The sequence below is a fragment of the Sabethes cyaneus genome, chromosome 1 (genome assembly GCF_943734655.1).
Source record: "Sabethes cyaneus chromosome 1, idSabCyanKW18_F2, whole genome shotgun sequence".
Lineage (NCBI taxonomy): Eukaryota > Metazoa > Arthropoda > Insecta > Diptera > Culicidae > Sabethes > Sabethes cyaneus.
Window position 1 is genome coordinate 114081196 of NC_071353.1, and position 23290 is coordinate 114104485.

Genomic DNA, 23290 nt, shown 5'->3' on the forward strand with positions numbered 1-23290 from the left:
AATATCTTTTGGAAATTGAACGAATTTAATGATTTGTATGGGTTTTTTTGACTATAATATGCAAATGATAATCCGGCTTGCAATTTATAATGCTCTTACTATGAATTTACGCATAAATGTCCTATGTCACGTTGGTGAAAATAATTTATGAGCCCCGTAACGCAAATTACGAAATAAACTTTTTATATTATTCATTTTTATTAGCTGCCTTCTTTAGGGACCATTCACATATTACGTAACGCACTTAGGGAAACGGGAGTTGTTTATCAACTCATTACACGTCGTAAATCCGCTATGCAAAATCGTGTTATGAAGTGGAGCTGGGGAGTAAAAATTTTTCGATATTTTGGTTACGTAATATATCAATGTACATTACGTTACGAGTGATCGTAGTTAGACACTATCGTATTGCTGATCGATTTCTCTCAGTGAGGATATTTTCTTTTTGGACCCTTCTATGGCCTTTTTCTGTATATCCAGAGAAAAACTGGCTTATTTCCGACTTACCGAATCTTACACTCTTCAAGTGTGTTTTAGTATTGCTTGATGCAAAATTAAATGATAATTTGCCTCGTGAAGTTAACGGAACACTGCTTTTTATATCTTCCAGCTGTTGCAAGTTACCAGCTGTTGCAAGTAGTTTAAGTACTTGTTTTACGAATAATGTGGTAACAAGCAGGTTAAACAAAACGAGTCATCATAAATCACTTATTTTGTTTCCTTATTATTCATTGTACTATAAAAATGTACGTTAGGCTTCTTTTATTTGAAGTGCTTGTGGGTGACACAAGCGTTTTACAGACGATGAATTTAACACCATCTTGTGGGATTTTTTAAAAATCACCAAAACTGCAGAAAATCAACATAACAGTATCTAAGACTTCTTTGAACTGTTAACAACAAGATTCAGTGACTGAGATAGATTAAAAATTGAAGTAACAGGTAAAAAAGTACAATAAATTAAATCGATATATCGTTGTTGCATGTTATCCCGCTGTTGCATGTTATCCCGCTGTTGCAAGTTACCCCGTTTGACGGTACCTTACGCGGGATGTACCATTTCACGGAAAATCTTTTCGTAGAAAGTACCATTTCGCAGGGGTGACCCAACTAAAGGAAAGTAATAGAGATCAGTAGATCTAGGAAAATAAATAAACCTAGATAGAGGTGATCTCTACGGGGGGCTGCTTCCCGCAGCGGCCGGCGCTTCCGACGGCAGGTCGCCGGCAACACTCACAACATTATTGTCTCCAAAAACACCCACATGTCAAATTTTGTTCCATTTGCTTGATTAGTTCTCGAGTTATGAGGAAATTTGTATTTCATTTGTATGGGAGCCCCCCCCTCCTAAAAAGGTAAGGGGTCCTAAATCATCATAGAAAAAATTCATGCCTCCAAAAACACCCACATGCCAAATATGGTTCCATTTGATTAATTAGTTCTCGAGTTATGAGGAAATTTGTATTTCATATGTATAGGAGCATCCCCTTCTAAAGTGGGGAGAGGTTTCAATTTACCATAGAAAAAATTCTTGCTCCCAAAAACATCCACATGTCAAATTTTGTTCCATTTGCGTGATTGGTTCTCGAGTTATGAGGAAATTTGTATTTCATGTATGTTTATGTTTATTGAATATAATCATCCGATCTAATTGATCTTAATGATCTTAGGGCGGGGAAAAGCCGTCTAGATATTCTCAAGAGGCATAAAAACCCCACCATCTTTTAGGCGCATACATACATACATGAAACAATGAAAAATTACAAATAATATAGTAGTCATAACCAATTTAATTAAAACGACCTAGACCTAGACATAATACACCACTAGTTAAAAATTCTTGTCGTCTTCAGCTTGTTTTTGAAGGAAGCAGTAGTTTCGTGAAAGTCGAATAGTTCATTGACCACAGCAAAGGGCGGGACAGTCAACTTCGCCTTTTAGAATTTTGGCGGCAAATGTGGCCTGGGCAATTGTCCGACGTGTAAGCAGTGTGCTTAAATTGATCAGTTGACACCGATCTGGATACGAGGGCAGGTTATTGGCATCTCTCCAAGGTAATCGTTGTAGAGCAAACCGAACGAATCGCTTTTGTATTTGTTCTATACGGTCGTTCCAGGACTCCTGATATGGGCCCCAAAGAATGCAAGCAGTTTCTAGAAGAGGTCTTACCAAAGCACAGTACAACGATCGAAAGCACAATGGATCACTGAACTCGTTACAAACTGTTTTGATAAACCCAAGCTGGCAGTGTGCTTTCTGTATGATGATCGATCGATGCGCATCAAAAGTCAACTTATTATCCAATGTAACGCCTAGGTCTTTTACTTCATGGACTCTTGCCAAACAACTTTCTTCGATGTAATAGTCGTGAAGTATTGGATTTTTACAACGCGTGAATGATACAACACAACATTTCTCGACACTTATGATAATACGGTTCCATTTGCACCACTCAACAAAACGATGAAGAATTTTCTGAAGCTCACGGCAATCTTCAGTGTTTCTAACAACCAAGAAAATTTTCAGGTCGTCAGCATACAGCAAGCAGGGAAGCAGAAAACAAACATCATTCACGTATAATAAAAATATCAAAGGACCAAGGTTACTGCCTTGCGGAACTCCAGATAAGTTCGTGAAGGCCCGGGATTCAACACTGCCGAGCTTAACTCGAAGCGTTCGATCAAACAGGTAAGATCGCAGCCATTGCGTGAGGCATGTGTCGGTTCCGAGCTTAGAGATTTTGGCCAAGAACAAATCGCGGTCGATTCTATCGAATGCTGCTTTTAAATCCGTGTAGATAGTGTCAATTTGTTGGTGGTTTTCCATGGCGTTAAGGCATTTTGAGGTAAACTGTAGTAGATTGTTGTTAACCGAGCGGCTAGCGTAGAAACCGTGCTGATCGACCGAGATATATCGCTTACACTTAAAGAACAAGTAGTCATAGACAACCAGCTCTAACAATTTGGAAGCACCACATAGTGACGTAATTCCTCGATAATTTGCCATGTTTCGCTTTTCGCCTTTTTTGAAAACAGGGAACATGAAAGACTGTTTCCAAAGAGTTAAAAAAACTTCACTGGACACCGACTTGTTAAAAATCACGGAGAGCGGTTTTGACAACTCGGAACAACACTTTCTCAAGATTACAGATGGTATGAAATCTGGGCCTGCTGCAAACGACGATTTAAACTTCTTCATTGATGCAACGACAATGTCCTCTGTTATAGTAAAAAATCCTAAATCCACGTAGCCTTCCGGTACAAGCGTCGTTGCTATTGCAGTTTCCAGTTGAGAGGGAGGTACAGCTGAATCAAACACACTTTCGAAATGAGTGGCGAAGAGATTGACTATGTCCACCGGAGTGGACGCAACAGTATCACGCAAATACATGGATAAACGATAACCGTAGCTTTTACGTTTTGAGTTCACGAAATTCCAGAACGATTTTGGGCTTTTCCGTAGGTTTTCTTCCATCCGTGCCACGTATCTGTGATAGCAAACTTTGTTATATTGTTGATATCTCCTACTAGCATCAACAAAGCTACATTGGTTACTACGATTTCGAGTGCGCCGATATTTGCGTAAAGCGGAGTTTTTCCTTCGTTTCAGTAATTTCAGTCTTGAATTTCCCCATAGAGGTTTGGCAGGAACACTACGTTTAGGGACGTTTTCCATAAGCCAATTCCTGATCACCGAAGTAAATTGTGTATGGAAGCCCACCCTATTAAAAGGGAGAGGGGTCATAATTTCCCTCCTACAGAGGGGAGGGGTCTCAATTCACCATAGAGAAAATTCATGCCTCCAAAAACATCCACATGCCAAATATGGTCCCATTTGATTAATTAGTTCTTGAGTTATGAGGAAATTTGTATTTCATTTGCATAGGAGCCCCCCTCCTAAATTGGTTTCTATTCACCATAGAAAAAATTCTTGTCTCCAAAAGCACCCACATGTCAAATTTGGTTCCATTTGCATGATTAGTTTTCGAGTTATGAGGAATTTTGTATTTCATTTGTATGGGAGCCCCCCCTCTTAAAGTGGAGAAGGGCCTTAATTCACCATAGAAAAAATTCCTGTCTCCAAAAACACCCACCTGTAAAATTTTGTTCCATTTGCTTGATTAGTTCTAGCGTTATGCAGAAATTTATGTTTCATTTGTATGGGATTTTATTTGTAACCCCCTCTTAGTGGGAGGAGGGGTCTCTAACCATCATAAGAACCTTCCCTGGCCCCAAAAACCCCTATATGCAAATTTTCACGCCGATCGGTTCAGTAGTTTTCGATTCTATAAGGAACGTCCGGACAGACAGACAGAAATCCATTTTTATAGGTATAGATTTGTAATGGCCTAATTTCGCGTTCGCCCTTAATTGCCAAAAGCTGGTGGTGCCAAGAACGAGAGTACCCTGTATTCCGTATTTCGTCAGATTAGTGTGACTTATTCTAAATCAATTATGTTTCTAGAACATTATATTTTGGAACTTACTTTCGAGTTTAAATCTTTCAAACACTTTATAAGGCCATTGCAAATAATTTCAAAAGTTTTTGTCATCCCCCCCCCCCCCCTCGGAAATGATGGTAAAGCTTGAAAAATCGGGGGGCAAAAAAATAATTTATCGGGTATGCGTTAATTTTTTTTCATAAAATCTATTGTCTGTGGGTTCCACAGCCTGAAAAACTCGAAAAATGAGTATACGAGTTGAGTTAATACTTCTAGCACGAAACAAAAATGGAAATTCGAACAACGAAATTTCCGAAAATCGGCCGAAAAATTTTTCTTTTGTTTTTGTCTTTTTTCGTATATTTTTGCATGGAAAATAATAAAATATTTTAAAAGCCAGAATAGATTTGGTTTTCACGTTTAAACTTTAAATAAAAATGCCTAAAATAAATATTTTTTGTGCTCGATTAAAAAAATCTCTTTTTTTACGCCCCCCCCCCCCCACCTCAGTGGCCCAACACCGGAAGGACAAAAACTTTTTAAAATACAGTAATGACCCGATTTTGTCACCCCCATGATGAATTTAGGGGTGACAAAAACGGGGCAGTGACAAAATCGGGTATTTTTTCAATTTTTATTTTTTTTGCATATAACTTAGAACGAACTACATATACTTCATTCTGATCACTTTTAGGCCATGTCGCACTTCCTTCTACCTCTCTGTGGACATTTGTCACCTTTTCACAGCACTCCCAAAGGTATGAAAACACGCGTTTTTTAATTGCGCCGAAATGGTTGATTATACTGGTTAACTATGGTCAGAGAAATTTCACAGCGTAAGAAGCTCTTTCTTATGGTATGAACGATTCTTTGATTAACCCCCCTAAAAGTAAGATAGAAAATTTATTTTGCAGGCACTAAGAGATAGAGCAAAACAATGTTCTACAAAACTTTTGAGAAGATTATTATAAAGAACTTTGCCAAAGAAAGTAACCTTCTAGCTATTATAGTTGTGGAGATAAGAAACAACTTTTGTGGAAACTCCACGATAATCAACTTGTTGAACACAGTTCTTTTCACAGTGTTTTAACACATTTGACATACTAAGCTTTTGATAAATCAAAAGCGTGACAAAATCGGGTAAAAAACGTGACAAAATCGGGTCAAAAACGTGACAAAATCGGGGGTGACAAAATCGGGTTACCACTGTATTTGTAATGGCCTAACATTAAAAATTATACTTCTTACTTTTTGATAGTGTCGGTGTTTTGTTTAAAATTATCAGTCAAGTTTTTGTTCAATCTATTTATTGTTTGCGGTCTTTTGCGACATGGGTTAACTAAGAATAATATTTATTTTTGTTACGAAAAATCCCCAATGATCCCGATCTCTACAGTCGAAGAAAGAATCATCCGTCTGCATTCCAGCGGACAAACTATTGGATTTGCGCCTCTCCTTGGTCGTGATCATCCATCAAATCTCAGTCACAAAAGCCACAATAATTGCACCTCGGCAACCGCACGGGCACGGGCACCGATATGCATATGACTATCAGTCTCGCGGCCTTTCCTTTAGTCGAATGGAATGGAACAATAAAACGAAAGCACCACAGCAGAACCAAACCTCATCATCATGTGCTGATACTACTCTTTCCACGACGACATATGCACGCATATATGTAGCTGCGTAATGATGATAATTTTTCAAGCGAAGCATAAAAGATCGCACAAAATATGCTCTGCACACAATCACACATAGCCTGCCGTAGCCAAGATCGCGCTTGTCCATCTGCAAAGCGGACCGGAGTCGGAGACTCCTTGCTTGCTTGTTAGATATGCCGCCCGTACCCACACCGTACCCCGTTACCAACCGTAAATGAATGCTTATCAACAAAACGACGACGGACGGACGGACGGACGGACGGAGAAAGAATCAAGATAAAGGGACCGTTGCTTCTTCTAGCCTTCCGCCATCCCACCAGCCACCACATCAGCCAAGTCATAACAAAACAGCGAGTGCGAGAGTAAACAAAAAATCGTAAGCGCAAGTTGTTAAGAACAAGAACGCGTGGTAGGAGAAAGAAGAACTATGCAAAAACGACAACGACGACGACGCTACCAAAGAATACGATCTTTCTCTCGCCTTCGCCTCGCTCAAGAAATATGGGCTCGGCGCGGTGGGTCGGCTCGGCTCAGCACTTTTTAGCGTTTAGCGCAATCGGCTTTAGATAGACGACGTTCCGTTCAGTACAGAGACAGCAGAGAGCGATCTGTTTTCGCGGTTTCTCTTTTTCTCATTCTGGCCTGCGGCTGGGCTGGGTGCTTGCGGTGCTTGCTTGCATGTGATGATAAAAGTTCTGAGGGTCTGTCTGTCGGTCTGGTCGATGGGCTGTTGTATGTGCGAATGCGACCTGCTCTCGGGATATCTAGTGTGGCTTGCTTGAAGTGGTTGGGTCAGTTGCTTTCCGAAGCCTCACCGTTTAGGATCGTTGAATTTTTCCTCCGTTTTTGTACTCATACCATCAGAAACGGAGCCGCGCGTTGTCGTGTATTGGTACATGTAGCAGAGTGCGAGTGCGGGGAAGATTTTGTGCAACTTTCTTCAGGGACTCTCTGCCTCTGAAGTTTGAGATCGCGGTGGCTAGTTGTGTGTTACTACAAAGTGCATTGGTATTGAAAAGGATCGGATCAGGTTTCAAGCTATAGCTGAGCGGGCTGCAGATGTTTTGCAGTTCAGATGAATTCCGCTGTGCGGTTCACAGTGTCTAACTATGGACGTTGCCATAGTGACCTAACTTAGCGATCGAGCTAACATTTAACGGGTCAACCATTAGCCTACACCGTGCTTTTCAGTTTCAGTGGATTGGGACAATCGTCATAAAGTACGGTTCCCCCTCGTCCAGTGTGTGTTTTGTTCGTGTTGAAACGTGCGAGAGCGAGCGCACGCCAATGTTCCGTTCCTGTGGCGACGCGATCAGCTAAAGGGCGTGCTAGAGTGAGATGGACTTATCCAGTGATCACTACCACCACCGGCCAAAAGCGAACGAACGAAAAAAGCAAGTGAAGCATCGAAGCGAAGGGTTTTCGGTTAAGTGCAGCAAGTTGCCATCAATAAAATATCCAGATCCAGCTAGTAGCGACCGAATGCTAATTGATCTAAATGCGTGGTTTAGCCGTTTAGCATCTTTGCTCTAGGGAGAAAGTCAACATACAAAGGCAAAAATTTACCATGTTCAGATCAGTTGGGATCAAGGTAATAGTCTAGTTTGACCAGCTGTTGTTTTAGTTTTTTTTCTTGAGCAGTCCTATATGCTAAAAAGTGACCTCCTTCAAGTGTTACCCAGCTAGGACGGGTTTCTTTTCCAGTCGTTCTTTTGGTACGCGAATCCGAAAACAAAGAAGGAGATTAGTGAAGTGTTTAACAAAAAGCAGAGCAGAAGGGATCTTTCTTAACGTTCGGTTGATGAATCTTGAATGACGAACTAAAAGTAGGAAGCAAAAAAAAAGGCGGACCGCACTTTGCTAAGCTTCCGAAGCATTTAGAAGAATCAAAACAACAGGAGCAGGGAAACCGTGTCTAACCGAGGAATGACCGTTGCTTGGCGTTGAAACTGAACTGGAGCTGAAGGTAAGTGGCTGTGGTGGTTACCATCTTTAACGTAGGATAACGTCTGGCCAAAAAATCGCGTGTCATTTCATCATTTCAAAATATCTGATTGCATAACGAAGGATATTAATAACAAACGATAGCATTCTTGTGAAGTACAGTTTTAGTTTTAGAAATTTACAATGAGATTTTGAAGTAGGACTACGTCTTACGGCAAGTTTTGAGATACTAGGGTGTCATTCCAAAAAATCGAAAAATGCGAGCGTCACGAAAAATGAAAGGTTTTGAGCGCTAATAGCTCAGCGGTTTTCCTATCGATTTTCAATATTCTTACACCAATCGATCGGAAAATCTTCTAAGAATTGACCCAAATGAAGAAAAGTATGGATTCTTGATGTTGAACTATTGAAAAATTGAAAATAACGAACCTATGTTTTACCAGAATTCTCGCTTCGTGATTGGTTGGAAGATTCTTTACGATGATCTAAACCTATACCAATTTGATATCTGTGCTTGGGAAGTAAACCAAAACAAGTGACCAAATTTCCTCATTTCAACAAGATTTCTTAACACCGCGGTTAAACCTAGACCATTTTGAAGTCCTTGCTTGGGAAGTACGCCAGAAAGAGTGACAAAGCCCCCTCGTGCCAACAGATTTCTTACGAACGCGATCAAACCTAATTCAATTTGATGTCTGTGTTAGGGAAGGGTCCCAGAAAAAATGACACAAGTTCATTGTCCCAACAGATCGCAAATTACTGCGAGACGATTAAACCTCGGCGAATTTGATATCTGTGTTGGAAAAATGTGCTACAGCTGTAGTGTTCGGTTATAATACGACTCTGTATGAAGGTGAAATTAGTCATCATCGATTCTGCCAATTTCAAAAGCAGTTTTTTTGTTTGAAACAAAAATTCGGTTTATGAAAATATATTCGCTGTGTTCAGATTGGCAAGAAGAATGCAGTATATACATTTTTATAAACACAATCCCCCTTTTGGCCCGAAAAGCTGCTTCCGAAATTGGGCTTTCCAACGAAAAGTCAATGACTGCTAGTTTCCCGTGAATACGCATGCTTACCGTTTCATTAGAAGTGTATTGAAAAGATGTGCTGTTGATAAAATAGGATTGAATTGGTAAAATCCCTTCAACGTGGGGAACCATGGGTAATAACAACAATCTTTAATTTCAGTAAGGTAGCAGGAAAGCAATAGTTTGTGTTCTTGATTTTGTTAAATCGTTTTCAAATGCACAATCTTTTGAGAATTGAACGTATGCAATGTTACTACTTTGATAAATGTTACATACAACGCATGTAGCATGTATACATGAAGAATCGAATGATTGCAAGCATGAATACATGCTACTATCACTACAAAGAGACTTACGTAGTCCTGCGTCACCTATATATGCGGTCGTGTATTGTGCACAACCCCACTGATTTTTTTTAAAGAAGCAGTTTATTTCTAATTCCCGTCGTAGTAAGTAAAGCCATTATAATTTTCATCATTTGTTGGATGGATTTAATGAATACTCCAAAAGTTCTTGTGCTGATTTTACTAAAACACACTTACCCTCCGATCAGTGAACTTTGAAATCACTGAAAAGCGATTATTAAAGCATATTATTGAAATTACGCAACTGATTTTATTTCTTAAATTCGTCGTACCGTTTTAAAATCCGTCCATCAAACATTTTCATCGTCCGAAATAAAAATCACAACAATCTTTACGAAGCTAACGCGCATGTATTTGTGTAGGACGGCATGACAAATGTTATTCTGAAAAATTTCTGCAGGTCAGGCAAGTTTTCCTGGCTGTAGAATAACGACAATGCCTGGCGTGAGTTATTTTCATTTATGAATGACGGAAATTAAAACGACTAATCGACATTTTCTTCTTCGTCGCACGAAAAAACGCAGGAAATTTGGTAGGTAGGACTTTGATGATAAAAAGCATTTAAATAGATCTCAGCTCTCTTTGATTGATCGCGTATGATAGACAACAAACTAAAATATTAAGGAATAACTAGTTTTGCATTGAGTGTCATAAAAATGCTGATATTTTTAATAATTTGTGTTGGATAGGACTTAGGATAGGATAGGATAGTTAAGAACGCAATAGTGCAGAAACGTATCAAAAGAGACAAAAGCTACAACGTATACAGGCTTAAGGGTTGTACGAAAGGGTGACGTAGGCCTATGTTAACATTATATTGTAATATTTTGATAACATGTTTTACTCGATGAAGTATGTTTATGTCAGATTATTAGAGGTAGGACTAATACAGACAGCATTTTTCGGCATGTGTATGTTTCTTAAGTATCTATCGGCTCCAGCTTGGCTCACTAAAACAGTGAGCAGATGCGCTACGGAAACCGCTCGTGAGGTTCAGATCTTCGTTCGTTTCTTGTTGGTGATCGAATTAGCCAAAATTCCGTCCCGGAAGGCACATAATTATCATGACATTCGGGCTCCTAGTAAATGATTCAAGATAAATGTGCCTTGGTGGCCTTCAGCATCAAGTAATAATTGAAGATAAAATTGAATTTTCTTTCAGCTGAAAATATCTCTAATAGCTATAGCTTTAGCTTAGTAGTTTGAAGGGAAGGCCACAAAAGTAGCATATATTTAGCGTTTTAGGTACCATAAACTAAACATTCACAAGAAAGTTAATTTGCAATCATAAATACGAATTGCAGATTACGAAAAATTTTATTTAACCTTTAATTTGTTGGTGGCCCTTAAAAGGGCCATTGGTTACAAATAACATCAACGTAAAAGCAAGTTCAGCGCAAATACCGGATGTCTTTCCCTTTTGGCATGAATGGCAACCAGAGGGGTGGTCTGGGTGCCAAACCATATATATTGTCCATGTCCCACCCGTTGGTTTTGGTACTTTTGGTTCTGGTACCTATTTACTGATTGATTCATCTTAACAACTGAAACTAATCAGAAATCGTTTAAGCACAGCCTGTTAGCTATTTTTCACTGTTACTAGCTGTTATTTTCGATATGAAGGCTACTTCAAAGTTGTCGCCATCCATGGATATTTTGTCTGCCGAATTTTGACAATTTCATACCCCTGATGGCAACAGGCACGTAGGTTATCGGCATCGATTCATAGTATCCTGCACCGAAAAACTTTTACTAGCAGCCATCATTGCAGTCTGCTCCCGCTTGTCATTCGTACTTACCGCTAGCCTTCCATGTTAACGAAATTTGACCTTGTTTTTACATATATTTTCATTATTAAGCGTATAAAAGATTAATTATAAAATTGTTGGACATGTTATCTTTCCAACGACATATTAACAGTTATGTTCCGTTTAGTAGTACAGGGATACCTCGATATAAGACAGCCTTGTTATAAGACAACCTCGATCGGTCAGGGCTTAGGGTTAGTAAGGGGATGCAAGTGGGATACCAGATCCGGTTGGATGCCGAAGGTCCACTCTATAATGATAACGGGTACTAATAGAAGCGCTTAGGTGGCAACTCAACCAGGAAAACCGGGAAAACCAGGAAAAAACCAGGAATTTTATTTCACCAGGAAAAACCGGGAAAAAACCAGGATTTTTTATCCAAAACCAGGAAAAGGTTCTGTTGCTTGCTGATGACTTAATTACTTATGCGTCCATGTCCGCTAGTTCGGCAGAACAAAATGTTTGATTTCCCAAATAATGACAGTAATCCGCCATGTCGACTAGGCTACACCGCCAACAGCCTCTAGATCTACCTATTCTGTGTTGTCCCTGCGGGTTCCAGTTGACTGTCTTTCTGTAGATTTCGTTCTCTACTCTCCTCAAAACATGTCAGATCCAGGCAACGATTGAGGAAGACCTGCGGTTACATCCGCTGAAATACATCACATCGCAGGCAACAGAATGGATTTCACGTTCAAATTGAAAATTCGTGTTAGAGTCTATAAAATGATCTGAGTGTCAAACATTTCCAAGATCCAAAAATCACCGCTGGCCTGATTCATGTTTCTATACCCAGCAAACATTTTGGTCTGTATAACTTAATTATAAATGGGATAAACGTCAGCATATAAGGTCTATCAAATCATATATCATGCGCAGAAACGGCATATACATGCAAAAGTGGAGGCGATATACATGGTTTAGTTCTTCAGAATAATTAAAATGCCGACAAAACAAAACAGTTTATACGACTGAGCCGATTGACTGGATTGCATTTCGACATAGTTACGATAATATTTCTACTCAACCCTTCGCCTTTCCCCATGTGGTAAATGGCAAGTGTCAAAAATTGCATACAGAGCAGGCTATTTATAGCCAAATATTCGTCCTGAAAGTTAATGAGACAAAAAAGTAAAAAAGCTTTTTGCTGAAAGCTTTTTGCCTTTCTACTATATAAATATATAGTATAAAGGTATAGAAATCACTTGGAAAACCGGAAATGGAAAGAAGGTCCTGCAGGCCGAATGTCATATACCATTCGACTCAGTTTCGAAAACTGAGCATTTTCTGTGTGTGTGTATGTATGTGTGTGTGTGTGTGTGTGTGTGTGTGTGTGTGTGTGTGTGTGTGTGTATGTGACGCTTTTAATCTCACTCACTTTTCTCGGAGATGGCTGGACCGATTTTAATGTTCTTAGTGTCAAATGAAAGGTCTAGGTGTCCCATTGGTCGCTATTGAATTTCATACTGATTGGACTTTTAGTTCAAAAGTTATGTATAAAAATATGAAAAATATGGGACTTCATTATCTCATAGGTCCCTTAACCGATTTGAACAAAATTGATTGCATATGAAAGAGGAGCATTGCAAACCCTTAACTTCCAAATTTCATGACGATTGGGCTTGTAATTTGAAAGTTACATAAAGAAATGTGAAAAAATAGTATTTAATACATATTTTTGTAACATATAAGCATTAATTCAATGAAAAACATCACACATTTTATTATTATTTGAAAATTACTACTGAGATCTATCAAACGAAACCGAGTTATTTAAAATCGGACGGTTCATTCAAAAGTTATTTAAACTTTAACATTTAAGCACTGTATATTAAACCGTTAAAACGTGTGAATTCAAAACAAATGTTGATTGTATTCAATGTGTGTGATGTATGTGTGTTTGTATGTATGTATGTATGTATGTATGTATGTATGTATTAGAGATGGTCGGGTAGTGGAAAATTTGCCCGAAACCCGCACCCGTACCCGTACCCGCCGGGTTCGGGTCGGGTCCGGGTATTGAAAAAAAATAATTTGCGGGTTCGGGTCGGGTACGGGTTCTTAATTTTTGTTTTTGAAACCGGGTACGGGTCGGGTCGGGTATCTCAATCGACCACATTTAACACTAAAGATGGTCGGGTACCCGGGCCCGTCCCGTACCCGACGGGTTGCGGTCGGGTTCGGGTATTAAAAATAATAAATTTGCGGGTTCGGGTCGGGTACGGGTTTTTAATTTTTTTCTTAATCGGGCACGGGTCGGGTTCGGGTATTCAAATTTCCATACCCGACCATCTCTAGTATGTATGTATGTATGTATGTATGTATGTATGTATGTATGTATGTATGTATGTATGTATGTATGTATGTATGTATGTATGTATGTATGTATGTATGTATGTATGTATGTATGTATGTATGTATGTATGTATGTATGTATGTATGTATGTATGTATGTATGTATGTATGTATATATGTATGTATGTATATATGTATGTATGTATATATGTATGTATATATGTATGTATATATGTATGTATGTATGTATGCATGTATGTATGTGTGTGTATGTGATCCCAAGCAACAATGTGAGTTTGATTGTACTCTTATGGTGGTTTTCATGACCAATTTTGGTCTTGAATACCATCATAAGAGTTTAATAAAATTCAAATTGTTACTTGGGATGACAATTTGCAATTTTTAAATTTACATTGAAATTCAAGAAAAGATGTTTCTCACTTTTCTGAATCAATTGTCTGAAATTTTTGAAGCCTCTCAGTGGAATACGAAATTTGAAATTAAAGAAAAGAAAAAACTTTTACGACTAAATTCCACTATTTAATATTTATTCGCGACAGATACGTATACGCTTTGAAATAAGACACTGATGAAGCCTGCACGTCGTAGGCGAACTACGTATCTGTTGCAAATAAATATTAAATAGTGGGATTCAATCGAAAAGCTTTTTCTTTTCTATGATTTCAGATTTCAATTGTCATTTTGTTCACTTGCTGTTACTCACAATTGTACACGAAAAGCAAACAGCGAAGAAAAGCAGTTAATTTAAGCATGTAGGTATAGTGGTGTATAGGATTAAAAATGAGTTGATTTTTCCAAATAAATTTATACAAATTTCAAACAATTTTTGCGCATCAATAGATGCTCTTTTCAATCAATAGATACTAGAGCTTAGAAATGTTATATGAAAAATAGGAAGTAAACGATGCACGGTAGTAATTTTGTAAGATTTGTTTTCGTTAATGACATTTTAAAGGACAGATGTCTTATGTCATGTATCATGTTTCAACAAATAAATCAAAAATGACAAGCACTGAAAATCATATCGATCATATTTCCCATTCTCAAGCATGTTTAAGGCGCAGCTTTTGCAACCCTCTTGTTTTCCGAACCCTCCAACATTGTAAAAACGATCAAGCTAATGACTATCTTTTTATGAAAAAACATTCAAAAGAAGCATAAGTTTTGATTTTCATGCAAAAATAATTATCTGAAGGAGCGCCAGCTAAGAAAAAGTTCAATTTCTCTTTTTCATATCTAATGCTCTATTCAGTTAGTTTTTCTAATTCAGATATATTGCAAAATTGAAGCCAAGCAAACTAATAGTAAAATTTTGAGATTAATCATTTTGTTGTCGATATCCTTTGTTTTCAAAGGCGAAGTATAATACTAATTTTTCTGAACTCTTGTTTTTCAATGATGCTAACTTTTGAACACATGGTATTAATTAATTATCAAACAATCTGTTCTGAACACATATTTCATATTGTCAATTCAAAACAAGTTTCGTATGTGGCTTTCAAGCCCGAAAGTTAAGGCCGACCAATTATAAAACTAAATAAGGTGTTACAAGTATTTGCGCACCCAAGGAAAGAAAATTTAATTATTCTACGCAATACGTTGATAATTTTACTGGCAAATAAGGATTTTGAGGAATACGGAACGGATATTTAAAAATATAGTCAAGTTAATTATTATACATAGATGTTCCTGAGAAATTAAATAATGATTATTGTGGCAGTAGAAAGGCTAGGTCACGCCGCTAGGTGGATTAATTCGGGTTTTTTCGTAAGCTTCCAGATATTACCGATCTGTCACAATATTTAACTTTTTTGTCTATATCATTTAAAACAAGCTGTACCCAGATGAGTACAGAAGAGTTTAGAACCAAGAATCACCCGTACCGCAGTATTTGTTCATTACCTTTAAGCTACTGGTACATCAGTATCTAAATGATATTTTTGCACATCTTAAACCGAAGTCATCGTACATGTAAGCAATGAGATCTTATCTGATGCATTGAACATGTAAGTACGGACTTGATTTATTCTCATCCGACATACGAGTTTGTGTCAATTGTGACTGAATTACAGTGTCGTAAATAAGTTTGCATTTGATGGTTTATTTTAATGATAATGCTGACTTAATGGAATGATATGCGGTACTTTTGTTAGCATTCCGTGGTATAGATTGTTCTAAATATACATTAGAATACGTTATATGCATATTCATATTTGATTACATGGAGATAATATTATTAAAGCTCAAGTACAAAAATGTTGTCTGTTATTTCAGAAGCTCTTAAAAAGAAATTAAAAGTAATTTAAAATAAAATGCTGAACATTTAAATGCTATAGGACAGCTCAAAATTGCATACAACAATAAGCATCAAACATTATTTTTTACTGTACCAGTTTAATGCTGAATGTCTTTTTCCAATTCCACTTAACATGGGCATTTTTTCTGAAAAGCCATAAGATACACTGATATTAAGGCATTTAGATTAGCGGAATGGATCATAATCTAGACTTGCCCAGTTCTGAGAAATACTCTCCTTGGTAAATTTTAAGATTAATTTAAGATCCGTTCGTTCACTTACCTATTAGAGAAATATCTAAAAAATTATGAGTTTCTATTTTTAACATTTTTAATTTTTAAAACGTTACGTTACGTAGTTTTAATACGCCAAAAAACAATCAAACTCCTCAAAGAGTGCTTTTTCAAAAAGATCTTTTATTGTCTTGTCAGTATGACTTAATCATTATATGTTTGCTGCTTAATATTTAGGCGGGCTTATTTGAATTATTAACATTTTTAAAATAATTAAAAAGGTAATTGTAAAAGTTTTCCAAACCAGATATAGTTTTTTGAATATTCCGCCACAATAAAAATAAGTTCAATTTTAACATAAGACATAAATAGATATTTAAATTTAAAATAAAAGCGAAGAAACCGTTAATTTTTTTGGTTGACAAATCTCCAGAACGTATCCTTGAAATCTCTCTATTTTGTTGTTTTTGTTGTAAAGAAATAACAACAAATTTGAACATGTTTTGATGCAAATCATATTTTAATGCACTTAGAATCTCATGATTATGATTGCTTGTACATAAATCTAAAACGATGTCATATAAGACATTTTGCAAAACATAATCCGATGAAAACTGTAATTAAATACGATTACATCTTCATGATAGCCATTGTTGGTAACAAAATCTAAGAAATCGTCATATGCGATATTCGCTTGGCATAACCCGATTATCTTTCGACCTATTTACGATTTTTACTATTAATTCGTATACCAATCATCGTGTGCATTACATACGATGAAATTTACACAATGTGCTTACAACATGTGTACATTTATACGAGTCCGATGTGATATCCATTTATATAAGATTAAATCTCGACATGAATATACGATATCTGGTTGGCTGGGTACAAGTCTTGGTACCACCGCCTAGGGTTATTTACTACCAGGGTATAAAAAATCTGCCACCTCAACCTCTACGGTGAAATTGGAGGGATTGTTGATGTACACTCCCACTGATTTAATGTTTGCGACATTGACTATGAGACCTGTTGCCTTAGAGTTATCGCAGAGACCACAAAATTTTTCCTGCAAATTATATTACCGTGACCGCACCTAATTCTGCGCAGCTCTTAATTCCGCGCATTTTTCTTTATATATTTATATTTCAACATTGTGCATAACTATGATCATTGCGTTATTTTTTTATAAATATCTGTTGAATATTACGCCATTGTTCACAAACGGGCCATAATATTTGAGAGCGAAATAATTTAACGTGAAACATAAAGTATTTTTTTATGGCAGAAAACATCGTCGTTAGCAGCAACGCTAAGATTATCCTTCTAGAAAATTAACAAATTTATGATCGAAATTCTTTGCAATGATCAAATTAGCCAGCATAATTAGAAAGAATAATTAGTTTTAGTCATGTTTTAGACAAAAAGAGTGATTGCATGCATTGGTTTCCTTAGAAAAATGCGATGCAATAATGCGCAGATTTAGGCACAGATTTTTTATTCATGTGCCAAATTCTGCGCAGTAATGTATCCTACAAAGAAATTACGAAAGAATACGCAACCGCACCCAAATGGCTGAGGTATAGAGGCATGAAAATTTAAGTAGAATCTTTAACTTGCATTGATTGGAATCCTGTGCTGAGTCTCGGGGTCCGAACCTACGGGCGCCAGTTCATGAAACCATGTCTATTTTTTTTAATGTCCAACCTCATGGGGCTGTCAGAGAGTGGAGAAGTGGTTTCTATATGAAAACACAATTTTTAGTATTAATCTAAAGTGTAATGTCAAGTACCTATGCAGAAAACCCGAATCAATTCGCCCTTAACATTATCAAAAATAAAATATTTAAAATCAGGCAATCAAAATGATAACAATATTCCTTTGCTACCCGGACAGCACAAGAAGGCCGGATCATGGATTTATTTATGATAATACAGATATACCTCGATAGTACGTACACCCGCACATCGTTTAGCGTACGTACTATCGAAACGTACGTACTATCGAATCACAATTTTTAAGGTAAAGTATTATTTTTATTATACTAAATATTGTCTAAAACTTCCAAATTAGGTAGATCAGATCAGATATTATAAAATAAATAATGATCTTAGTAAAATTATTTTGGAAAAAAAACTACAAATGTTAAAAAATAGTTGAAAAGTAAAGCAAAAGGAATCCAAAAATACCTATATTTTCAAAATTCTCTCTCAAATTGAAAATTTACATATTTTAATCGAATAAATCTAGGTAAAGGTTTGGTACATAGTTGTAAATATATGCTAGAATGAGGAAACATGACAAGAGGAGCTCAATAGCCGTCATTCGGGATATTTCATTCCAAATCCACTAATATCAATCGAATGAGCTTCCAGTCTATATGCTGTACACTGAGTGAGTGCTATGAACAGAAAATAGTTAACTACAATAATCGAAGCTTCAGCTGTAGGCTGCGTAAATTGGAGAAGTTCCTATAAGGCTGCTTATCTGCGTAGGAAAGCATACCTATCCCATGTGAATATTGATCGATTTTGAGAAAAATACGGAAGTAGCTTATTTATATCCTAATTTACCTTACAAGCTGTAATTTAGACGGACTTTGTTCGAAAAATTTTCCAAAAAATTTCAAACATAAACAGTTCCATATGAAAAATAAAAGCATAACTGTCCCATAATAATATTGTCCATTATAAACATTTTCTTTTTGCCAATTTAGGTAACAATATTCTTTTAATTTTCGCCTCTATTGAGTGTGATAATATCTTAACAAAAAGATAATATGACAGTAATATTTATTTCTAAGTTTATATCAAAGTTCTACCACGATTTTTTCTTAATCGGCAAAGATTTCACACAGGCACAATTTTCTTCGGCGATGACAGGGAGAAGAGTATTTGATAGAGCGACTTTTCTCTACGTTTCGATTCCACAATGTCCTTTATGGAATTTTTTTTTCATTTGGGAAGTTTTCAAAAAATAGCTCGTGTTGTTTTTTCGACAGCAGAGCATACTTGAAGTTCGAAATTCAAACTTCATCAAGTTTGTATTTAGCAGTGAAGCTGCCCTTTTTTGAATATAGTCTTTCGAATGCCTTCGAGATATTGGGATTTATAAATTATGTATTTCGAAACCAGACCGCGACGTCTTTCTTGGCTTCTTTAATGACGACCTTAAAGTCCTGAAATATTATTGGAGCGTTCCGGTTGCGCATACATTAGTATAGGAACTATCTTCCGCAATGTACTGTTAAAAATTTAAAAAAATACATGTGAGACAGACATGCTTTTATTTAGCAAACGCTTGTAAATAAAAGCATAATTGTCCAATCTTCGAAATTCTGAGAAAAAAATGCATTTGTGTTTAACTTACAACCAAATTAATGTGGATAGTTTAATTACTAGTGTAACGTAATTTTTTCTCCAAAGAAAGTAAAATAATTCTTGTATAATGACGACAACATATATTCTCCCGTCACAGTTGGGAAGAATGCGAATCGCAGAAAAGGTGAATTCTCTGAGCAAAAATCTGCAAAATCTAGTAGCGACCATGAGTCTGCCCGGAATGCTTAAATAACTGTTATTTAGAACGCATATTTGATTAATTAACTATTTAAGAACTGTTTTTAATTTTAAAATAATGTTTTTACCTTTGTTATACTATATAACAAAGGTTTAGAAATTGGTCGAAAAACACGAAACTGATCTGAGGCCCGGAGGGCCGAATCACATATACCAATCGATAGAGCTCGACGAACTGAGCAATGTCTGTGTGTGTGTGTGTGTATGTATGTGTGTATGTGTGTTCGCTCCGAATTTTCTATTGCCTGTTACTCGGAGGTGGCTGAACCGATTCGACCGCTATTACTTTTGTTTGAAAGGTATTATTGCCTAGTATATCATTATTAAATGGTTTCGTGGTCTGACTTTTCGTTTGAAAGTTATAAGCAAAAATGTGAAAACTACGTGACACGGTTTTCTCCGGAACCACGTAACCAATTTTAACGATATTAGTACCAAACGAAAGCTCTTACTATTACTAAACATTTTGCTAAGTTTTATTGAAAACGGACAAGCAGTTTAAAAGTTAGCCTTGAAAAACTTGTTTTGACTAGGTACAAATGAACGCCTGTTTCTCAGAGATGGCCAAACCGATTTACACGCTATTAGTTTCATTTGGCAGGTAATATAGCCGGATAGATCACTATTGAATGGTTTTCTGATTGGGCGTTTAATTTGAAAGTTATGAGCAATCGAATACACCACACCAAAATTAACAATAATTTATAATGATTTTAACCAAGATAATTTACCTAATTTCAATTATTTTAATACCAAACGAGAGGTTTTCACACTACGAATTTGGAAGAGTTTCTTAAAATTGAAAGCTCTATCGCTCTATCGTTGTAAAATCAGTTTTTCTATTCTAACTCTTATTGTGATTGTTGTATGACTTTTTCATGTATTACAAAGTTATACAAATAATAAAAATACACAACTTTGCTGAACATAGTATACCTCTATGTTTGCTTGTTTAGGAGCTGTAGAACTTCAATTGTAAAAAATAACCTGATTTTGACCCCGAATTACTCGATTACCAACAGACGGATACATCTTAAACATTTTACATTTGCTGGTAGAGAAAATTCCAGTTGGGGTCAATTGCGGTACACCTCGCATGCTACTTGCTTCATTTCTGTGATGTCGGTTTATGCTAATCTTGTTTCCTAACAATTTAAAGTATTAATGCATTGAATAATTCTGACATTTTGCTCATAACAAGTTTACTGAAGAATATACGTTAGTATATACGTAATATACGATTTGTAACTTTATAACAATACGGCATTCAAAAACCTACACATGTTGTAACCCTACAGTACCTACAGTAACAACTTACTCAGCAATTTCATGAGAAAAGGAACTATCAAAATTTATAAGTGCTTCTATTTGGTTCAAATTTTGTAAACTTATTCAATTTCCAAATTTCCAAATTTCATGTAAGCCAAACGTGTCGATTTCTATCTCAAATAGCAAGTAAGATCGTATAATCACAGATAAACAGACATAACACTCGTTTTCCATTCAACGTACCGATAAAACCGTCATTTCAAATTTGGGCTTAGTTGGGAATGTCTCCGTTTTAGTCAAAGTGGCGCTTTTTGACGAAAGAAGGGGAATTCCCCATAAATACTTGCTACTTCGAGGGACACCCATATTGCTATTTGATATTTGGGAATGTTGATCATAGATGGTGCTAGTGTTCAGGCTAAATGTGAGGTACGATAATTTTTGTTGATTTTTCTTCCAAGAGTTATGTCTGTTTGTCTGTGGTATAACAAAGGTTCCTTTCACCACTAGGTGGATTAAATCAGGTTTTTACATTATAGAAATAACTAATATTATTCAAAAATTTATAATTATTGAAAACGCATTTGCTTGTATTGACTCATAAATATTCATAAAAATGTTTCTGCTTTATATAGAAACTAAAAAAAATCATTGTTGGAAAATGTACGTACTATCGAGGCAAATTGTACGTATTATGGAGGGTACGTATTATCGAGGGTACGTACTAACGAGGGTACGTACTATGGAGGTATACCTGTAGCTAATGCCGGATTTTTGGTGTGATTTCAGCGTATAATATGAATATATGAATATGAATATATGGCACTACCACCTGCCTTAGCAGAACATCCGTTCATAGCAATGAGCCTATCATGTCAAAAAGAGTTGAACATATTCAACGATTGGTCATGCTTCCCAACTCTTGTATGAAGGGCCAAAAGGGAATTGGTCGATAAGCAACATCACTTACACGTACCAGGGATTTAGAGAATCTCCTTCCAAGGGCTAAGTCACCTGAGTCAATCGTTGAATAAACCGTCTTAATGCAGAATGACTCCAGCAGGTGGGGAGAAGAGCCCGCTCATTATCCACGATGTGTTGTTAATCGGGCCAAAATTAACCCTAGAAAGTTGACTGTTTCACTCTCCCTAGGCCCACCGCTTCAAACAAGTGCTCTGATGGTCCCTCCCTCTTCCCGATTCTAGTTTATTTATGAAATGTGGTATATATGCGTAAAAATAGAACAATCTCACCAGCAGTCCTTCGAATGGAATAGAGTTGCGTCCTTTTAGTTTCCATAAATGCTTCTAATAATTAATTTGATTTTTCTTCTGGTATCCAATATCCATGTGCAGTATTAACACTCGTATTGGCCAAAGTTTTCACTATAAAGCAGTAAATGCTATAAAGCTAAAACGAAAAAAATAATTAAAATAACTTATATTATGCTTACCAGATCGTGTGGCTCCACCTTCTGCCCAAAACCTCGATTATGAGATCAGGCAGCCGGGAACCACACAGTATCGCACCTCCTAGCTTGGCTACTCAATAGAGCATTACCGGGTATGGCCACGTGGAGGCGCTAGGTAGGGGCTTGGGATAGCTAGAGCTATATTGGACGCTCCTCATTTGCCTTCCCCATTTCATCCCCTGGTGTGATTTCAGCGTATAAAGACATAAACAGTATGGCAGGAGTATTTATTTTCACTTTTTGGGTGCGCAGAATTAGGAGCAAACATGCGCAGAATTAGGAACATGGACAAGAAAGTGCGCAGAATTAGGCACCGTGGATAAGTTTACAAAACGAAAAATATACTCAATTGTTAGTCGACTTATAATTCCTATATTTTTTACCAGGTATTATAGTATTATCCAGCTTGCTTAAATGAGTTTACCCGTAAATTGGTTGGTAGCTAAAACTTTCTTGGGCATTTTGAGTAGTTTCAACTAAGTTTTAGCTAAATCCGACCTATTTACAGGTAGTATCATTTTAGAGTGCACTATCGAAGAGTACTACCGTTTTTTTCTGGATTCGATTGAGGATCACCTTGAAGAGTACTTTACGAGTAGAGATGCCAATACCGGGAGGTATTTTGAAAACCGGTTTTTCGGTATTGATAAATGCAATACCGTTAAAACCGGTAAAAGTTAACTCTTGAAAACTATATTCAAAAATCATATGATTTGAAGAAGTTCCTTCCATAATCAACGATTCTCAATTTCTGTCGCGTAGTTAATTCATTAAAAAAAATAATATTTAACAATGCGAAGAGAATTTACCATGTCATCTTTTAAACGAGAACAAATTTCAATGAAAAACTTCCGGAGGCAGAGAATCTTCATTCG

At 36.7% G+C, this 23290-nt stretch overlaps 1 protein-coding gene across 1 annotated transcript in view; it reads left to right on the forward strand.

Annotated features, from left to right (window-relative positions):
• The first annotated feature begins 6963 nt into the window (after positions 1 to 6963).
• Positions 6964 to 23290, forward strand: part of LOC128745303 (uncharacterized) — a 277308-nt gene continuing 260981 nt past the window's right edge. Inside the window, exon 1 of the mRNA XM_053842339.1 lies at positions 6964 to 8068. The gene's annotated coding sequence lies outside the window, so the exon portion shown is untranslated. The remainder of the gene's footprint in view (positions 8069 to 23290) is intronic.